Source organism: Phoca vitulina, unplaced genomic scaffold, assembly GCF_004348235.1.
Source record: "Phoca vitulina isolate PV1807 unplaced genomic scaffold, GSC_HSeal_1.0 scaffold82, whole genome shotgun sequence".
NCBI lineage: Eukaryota > Metazoa > Chordata > Mammalia > Carnivora > Phocidae > Phoca > Phoca vitulina.
The window spans coordinates 858,234-864,233 of NW_022589785.1; positions in this window are offsets into that span (position 1 = coordinate 858,234).

The following is a 6,000-nucleotide window of genomic DNA, read 5'->3' on the forward strand; positions in this document are numbered from 1 at the left end:
CCATTTGCATATATTCTTGTAGGAAGTGTCTGTTCACATTTTTTTTAATTGAATCTTTTGTCTCCATATTACCAGGTTGTACAAATTCTTAATATATTCTGGATGCAAGTCCTTCGTCAGATATATGTTTTGCAGTCTTTTCTAACAGTCTGTGGCTTGCTTATTTTATATTCTTAAAGGTGTATTTTGATAAGCAGGAATTTTAATTTTGGCGAAGCTCAGTTTTTTTTTTCCCTTTTTGTGATTCATACTTTCTAAACCATTTCAGAGAAACCTTTGCCTGCTGAAAAGGTCATCAAGATATTCTCCTACTTCTTTTTTTCTACAAGTAGCTTTTCATTTTAGCTCTTACATTTAAGGCTGTGATCACTCATAATACACCAGAGGTGTGTCAAGTGCTTAACATGGAGTGTCTTATTTAATTCTACTTAGCAATTCCATGCATAGGTAGAAACATTGTTTCCATTTTCACATGGAGGACTCTTATTTAGGTCTCTTGTTTCATTTCACTCATTATTCAGTAGTTTGTTTCACAAACATTTATCTGAGGTTCATTTTGAACCCAGGAAGACCTGCTTTGAATTAGCATTTGAATTGCACATTGAAGACTTTCAATTTCTGCCCAGAGAGAATCCAGGGGACACAGGATACAGCGACTGTGACCAAGAAAGACTTCACAGAAGAATTTGTGATAGCCTTTGGAGGTTGGATAAGATGCAAAGGTTCAAGTACAAAAAGAAAAGACACCAAGAGGGGAAATACATGGGCAAAGGCTCAAGGAGGGCATCCCTCTCCCTGGATGGTTTGTCCAATGCTAATGAGTATGGTGCATTGTACTGATGGCCCTAATTCTTCATCTCTCTCTATCCCCTTGCTTCATCAACCTCGGAGTTCCTTTCCTCCACGCAAAGTCCTTTCCCCATGTGACATTTTTTAGGCATTTGAATGAGGTGGAAGCTACAGTGTACCGGTTCCAAGACTAGATCTCAAGAAGTGTCTTAATCAGCTAGTGCTGCCCTTGCAAAGTATCAGTCTAAGTGACTTAAATAGTAAAAATTTATTTCTCATGGTTCTAGAGGCTGAAGTCCAATGTCAAGGTGGCGGTGACATTCTGGGGCTTCTTCTGTTGACTTGCAGGTGGCCACCATCTCTTCTTGTGCGTGCACAGAGAGAGAGAGAAAAGCTCTCTGGTGTCTCTTCCTATAAGGACGGGAATCCTGTCAGGTCAGGGCCCTACCCTCATGACCTCATTTAACCTTATTTACCTCCGTAAAGATCCCGTCTCCGAATATAGTCAGGATTAAGGCTTCAACATAAGAATTTTGAGGGAACACAGACATTCAGTCCATAGCAGGAGGTCTTGCGTGTTTCTGCTTGCTCTCTTGTGCCTCTGTCATGGGCACACGCTCAGACTGAATTGCTAGTGGATGAGAGACACATGGACCAGCGCCAACTCACCCCAGCCATCCTAGCTAAGGCCATCCAACACCAGCCTACAGCCAAGCAGCCAGCGCCCAGCTGAGTCCCGTGGGAAGCAGTTGCGTAAACAGAGTTCAGAGCGCAAGGTGTTTCTTGAGGGGTGTCACCTGTGAAAGGTAAAAAGGGAAGGAAGCAGTATTGGGCAGAGAGCCTCAGATCATGATACACATCTGATAAAGTCCCAACCAACGTCAAAGGGAGCTCTGGAGCAAAGATTTCCCTTTATAGGAGTCTAGCATTGGGCAGAAATAGCCAGGCTCTACTGTGTTCAGTCATTATCTGAAAGTGTCCTGGATGTATGTGGCCTTGGCTTGATCCCAAAGGTACCAGCAGGTGGAGGCTGCCATGTAAAGGCACTTCTTGTGGCTGAACGTAAGAGTCTTCCAGAGGCCAGATATAAGCAGTGCACCCCCATGACTGCCATACACATACAGGTGAGAGAGCCCAGCCATGACCTGCGGAGCAGAGCCACCCAGCCAACCACCCCAGGCACCAAGCAATAAGCACTCACTGTTGTAGACCACTGGGTTTCTGTGGGTGATGGTTATGCAGCATTATGTGGCAGTAGGCAACTGATACGATGAGTTAGCTCTGCTCTCAATGGCTGTGTACCTCAGTTCTCACTGGGGAAAGAGGAAGGCTCTGTTCCAGCCAAATAAATAAATAAATAAATAAGATTTTAAAGTGCTTGGTCACCATGAGTGCGCCAGACTCCGCCGGGCAACCCATTTCCAGTTAATAATGTCTGTGCTTAGGACTTCATTGAGTATCAATTTATAATGACTAATGCCATCATGGTTCTTCAGCAGCTGTCTGGGGGAGGGTTTTGTGCAGCCACTAAAATACGACTGTCAAAAAATTGGGGGACAGTTGCTAATTATCCAGTTTCATCCACTTAATGCACTTGAGGCGGCAGGTGGTAGGCATCGTTGGCCCGTGTTCCTTCAACATGGGGTAATGCCCTAAATACCAACCTAAGAAGAGGAAAGGAGATACTTTTAGCTTCCATCTTGCATGAAGCTCAGAATTATCCAGAGGCAGGGCACCACAGTGGATGGGAAAGGCTCAGGATTGTCCTTCAAGCCTCCCCACAAGAGTTTCCCACGTACATCTTGAGCTCCCTACTGTAGATCACCTCCTTTATCCAAACCACAAGAGGGACATTTGATGCTATCATCAAAATATCTCAAATAAATCCATTCTTCTCTCCTTCCACCACTGTCAACCTGGTCAGAGACGCCAGCATCTCTTGTCTGAATGCTGTGAGCTTCCCTACCTAAATTCCATATTTTCACTCTTGCCCCGTAGTCTGTCCTCAGCCCAACAGTCATAACGATCTGCTTCAAAATAAAGTCGGATCAAATCTCACGTCTGCTCCAGATTCTTCCAAGCTTTCTCAACTCATTCCCAGAAAAAAACAACATCATTACCATGCTTCTCGAATGCTAGGACACAAACCAGCCTAATGCTTAGTGGCTTAAGATAACCGTATATTATGTCTCACAATTGTGTGGGTTGACTATGCACTTCTGCTTCACATGGGATGGGCAGGGACCCTGGGATGGCGGGGAAGGTCCAAAAATGAACTCACTCGCCTTGCAGGTAGTTAGAGTTGACTGCTATCTGGAAGCTCAACTGGGGCCATCAGCCGGGTGCCTAATTCTCCTCCGTGTGATCCTATTCACACAGCTGCTTGGGCTTCCTCCCAGCAGGTGGCCAAGTCCAAGAGTGAGAGTTGAAGGTGGAGGCTGCCAAAGCCGAACTCTTAAGGCCCACATCACTTCTGCTGTGTTCTATCAGTTGACCCATTTTTACTGTGGGAGAAAACCACAAAAGGGTCTGACTGTTGAGAAGTGTGATCTATTGTGGGTGGGGGAGGGGATGTCACCAAGGTCACTGACCACCCCCAAGACCTTTCATGAGCTAGCCTTGCTCTATCCAATATGGTAGCCCCTGGTCACATATGCCTATTGAGCGTGTGAAGTGTGGCTAGTCCAAGTTGACACGTGCTATAAGCCTACAATACATCCCACGTTACAATGACATCATACCAAAAAAGTTAAAATATATCACCAGTCATTTTATATATGCATTATAAGTTGAAATGATAACTTTTTTGCTTGGATTGGGTTAAATCACATATATTATTGAAATTAATGTCACCTCCTTCTTTGTACTCTTTGGACTATCCAGAAATTTTTAAATTAGTGCTTCTTCAGCCCCTACCTGCCTCTCTGATACCTGATACCACTTTTTCATTCATCAACTCCTGTTGCCCTGGCTTCCTGTCAGGTCTTTTCTTATGTCTGATCCTTTTCCCAGGCTCTTCTTTGTGCCTGGAATGCTCTTCTCCTGGAAGCCCACGGGTCTGGCTCCTTCTCATCCCTCGGATCCCCACTTAAATGCCCCTCCTCCCAGAGTCAAAGTAGGCTCAGCATGGCTGCTTCAAACCTCACTCCATTTATTTTCTTTATGGCCTGAATCATAGGCTGTGCTTTAGTTACTGGTCTGGTCGTGTGCTGTCTGTTTCACCATTACAGTAAAATCCATGAGGATAAGAATGTATTCCTGGTGTAAAGCAAGCACTCAAAATATAATTGCTAGATGAACGCCCTACAAAGACTTTGGGGCATTGGCTGGAAAAACCCTCCCCCAAACCCTAGACCAATGAGATAATGTATGGTGAACCCCCAGATCATAAAATCAAGGCATAGATTTACATGTATTATTATTATTATTATTATTATTAGCTGGGGATTAAAGATCTGGAGGGAATTCTCAGGGACAGAGTGAAGATGCAGAGCAGGGCTCCTGTCATCTGCCTTCAGGGTCCTTCTCCATCGGCAGAGAGGAACGCAGAGCAGACACAGATAGACTCTCGTAGCAGGGATCCACCATTCTATGGCTCTCTATTACCCTGGGTAAGAAGAGAAATCTCCGTTCTCTATCATGATCTGTAGGGCTATGCACAACTGTTTGATGGAGTGTTTGCTTGTTATTTCTCCCACTATAAAAAAAAAAGAAACCTGAAAAAGATTGGGTAGACCCATGGGAGGGGACCAGCAAACTTCTGAGAGGAGGATTGATGGCTCAGGGGGCTGTTTCGAGCTGTCACAAGGAACCCTGTAGGTCTCCCAGGTGACGCTCAGTCCCCAGTACCAGGAGAACTACACATTCGTCCAAAGGCAATGGCAAGAGAAGGCAAAGTCACTAATCTGGAGGCCCACAGAGGATTTTATGAGCAGCAGAAAGCAGAGACGGACATGAATGAAGGAGGGATAGTAATTTAATTTAAATGCAATTGCCTCTGTCTAGTAAATACAAGCTTCTGGTCTGGGAAAGATTGAGTGGAAGAGAGTACGCTGTCAATAACAGGCCACTCCAAAGTCATGGGTCCCATTTACCATTTATTTAAGCATCGGGGACTATGGTAAATTTATTCAAAATGAGATAATGGGCGTGAATGCATTTTGTAGACTTTAAAGCACTTGACAAATAAAAGGCGATGGTTATTTTGCAAGCGTAATGCGCTCCTGACAAAATGTAATAAAGATTCCATAATGCAGAGTTGTGACTGTCTTGTTCAAGGCTGAATCCCCAGTGCCCAGCATGGGAGACACTAACGTGTACCTGTTGGAGAAATGAGTGACAGAATGAAGTTCACGTGAATCATCTCAGGGCTGGGAATCCAGAGGCCTGAGTTTGTGTTCTGACCACATCTCCCAAGTGGCCTTGGGCAAGTCTGTTTCCTCGTCTATAACCGCAGCACCTGCCTCACAAAGCTGCCCTGAGGATTGGGTGGGAAAATGCATGTTAAGTAGTAGGTGCAGCGGCTGGTAGACAGCAAGTGCCAAACGGCAGCAGACCCTCTTTTGCATTGCAAAGCCCAAATCTAGATTAAGCACACTGGCGCTTCTGAATTCGAAGTACAGATATCGATTCTGTATCGATACTTGAGTTGATTTCAATTCTTACAAGAAACAGCTTCAGGAAAACAGCTCCATTCATCTCTGGTGGGAAGTTAGGTGATGAAATAAATCAACAAGGGTGAACACCTCCCCATCAGGCCACGGCAATGGGTGCGTGGAAATGGATGGGTCATGGTGAAATGCACCATCCCTCCTGCAGAACCACTGGATAAGCACGGTTGGCAGTGAGGGTAAAATGAGCCATTTATCTGTGGCTGAAGATGGGCTCACAGATGCACCTGTGGCGTCATAATTATACACCACAAGTATGCAATACAGGCTCAAGAGTCCATGAGTTCCACATTCGGAACCATGGCATCATGGGGGCAGGGTCGCTTCCTCAGAAGTTTCGACGTGTAGACTGCGGACCAGAAGTGTTCTCAGACCTCCAACATGCCCTGTCAGTCTGGAGAAACTATGTAAGGTTGCCTTCTGGAGCTACTCTTTCTGCAGGTGTTGCTGGAAAGACAATGAGGAAGGGAATAACAAATCTATTTGAATGGGTAAGCATTGCTAAAAAGTAGTGATGGGGTGGAGATCTCCAGGTTTCGTA